The sequence below is a fragment of the Myotis lucifugus genome, unplaced genomic scaffold, assembly GCF_000147115.1.
Source record: "Myotis lucifugus unplaced genomic scaffold, Myoluc2.0 scaffold_112, whole genome shotgun sequence".
NCBI lineage: Eukaryota > Metazoa > Chordata > Mammalia > Chiroptera > Vespertilionidae > Myotis > Myotis lucifugus.
Window position 1 is genome coordinate 27,183 of NW_005871160.1, and position 2,307 is coordinate 29,489.

Below are 2,307 nucleotides of genomic sequence, written 5' to 3' on the forward strand. Positions count from 1 at the left end.
AAACAGGATAAATGCAAAAAAATGTGATGTAACAAATAAGCACCAACATTTCAATACCTTAACATAATAGAAATCTATTTCTACCTTATATAGAGTTGAGTTTAGGATGCCAGTGTTGACTGTGCTGTCATTCAGGGTCCCAAGCTCTTTCAGTCAAACATCTCTGTGATCCACTTGAGGTCAGAGGTCTCTAAATCCTGGCAGCACACAAGAAAACAACATAGAATATATATTATGGGCAGTTGTTTAGGCCTGTCCAGTAGGGCTGCTGCCCATCTCTTCCCTCTCATCCTATTGGCTGGAACTCAGTCACATGGTCACACCTAACAGCATGGGAAGCTGGGAAATGTGAAAACTCCTTCTGTGTCCAGGAAAACACAAAACCAGGCTTGATAAGTGGCTAATCAGCTTCTACCACTACAATGAAACAAGATTTTCCCCTACTAGCTGGGCAAGCTTGGGCAAGTTAGTTTCTCTCAGATCCAGCTGTCTTACCAATAAAATGGGGATGACCTTAGTGCTTCACTCACAGGGAGGTTGTGAGATGAGGCTCAGATGAGATAAAGCATGTAAAATGATTAGCCTAGGATATACTAAGTGCTCCATAAATATGCATTAGTTATTATTACTATTATTATTGCTACTACAACTATTCTTATCATTACAGGTATTACCATTGCCCACCTTTACACAAAGAGCATTCTAAGCAAGGGGTTATCATTTAAAAATGTTTTCTTCATCCATAAAAAAGAATGAAATCTTATCATGTGCAACAACATGGATGGACATAGAGGGTATTGTGCTAAGTGAAGTAAGTCAGACAGAGAAAGACAAATACCATTTCAAATATAATTTCATTTATATGTGAAATCTAAAGAACAAAATAAACAAACAGACAAAATAGAAACAAACTCATAAATACAGAGAACAGACTTATGGTTGGCAGAGGGGAGGTGGTTGGGAGACTGGGTGAAAAATGTGAAGAGATTAAGAAGTACACATTTGTAGTTATAGAATAGTCATGGGGATATAAGTACAGCATAGGGAATATAGTCAATAATATTATAATAACTATATATGGTGTTACATGGGTACTGGAAATACCATGGTGATCACTTTATATAATACTGTATATGATTATCTAACCACTAGACTGACTATACACCTGAAACTAATACAAAGTAATACTCAATGTAAACTATAATTGAAAAATAAAATTAAAAAAATTTTTTTCTGGATCCCCTTGTCTCTGAAAAGCCACCGCAGCCTTCACATATCTGTCGTCCCTTTCATCAATGCCACCCTCAGGTCCTCTGGCTGCCTTAAAAATCATAAGCCACCAGGAGGAGAGAAACAAAAAAGTTCAGATTTTTGACCTTGGCTTGTGGGTACTAAATGCCAACTCTTACAAAATGCAGCGCTATCCATCATCAGACAATAATAAACTATAATGAAACAATATAATTTGTATTCAACCGTGCATATTATGAGGACATCATAAAGTTTTACCATCAGCCTCAAAAAGCAATGGTGAACCCATATCATTCCTTATGTTTTGCTTTTCAGACTGTCTTCAACAAAGAAAACTATTCCTTTGGAGTTGTCTGAAGTATATGCTGTAAAAATTTTCCCTGAGTCCATGGTTCTCTGCTTACTAAGCTCAAATAATTAGAGAAAATAGGAGGGTCCCACAGAAGTACACACCTGAGGGAGTTACATGAAACCTTGTGGTTAATGACAGCCTCTGTTTTAACCGGGCTCAAACCTGAACCCAGAAGCGAAAGTCCTGGCCCTGCAGGTCTGTCCTCAGAGAAATCCACCTTCTTTCCAACACCAAGCTGAGTCAAGTGCATGGAGATTTGCTATCTCCATGGGGTTCTATTGTTTTGGGTTTTTTTTTTTGTTTTTGTGTTTGTTGTTGTTAATCCTCACCTGAGGATATTTTCCCACTGATTTTTAGAGAGAGTGGAAGGAGGGGGGAGAGACAGAGAGAGAAACATCCATGTGAGAGACATACATCGATCATTGAAGATTGAGCCTGCAACCTAGGTACATGCCCTTGACCAGAATCGAACTCCATACCTTCCGTCTGAGAGCCAACACTCTATCCACTGAGCCAAACTGGCTAGGGCTCCATGGGTTTTAAACAACTCATTGCCATATTTGACCCTCACAACACCCCTGTGATGGAAACAGTAACCCCCATTTTACAGATAAGAAAAAAAGGAGGGCATTGAGCTTAAAGAGATTGTGCAAAGGGTAAGGATGTAGCATACTAGCAACTGGAACCCAATTCTTCTCTTCTGA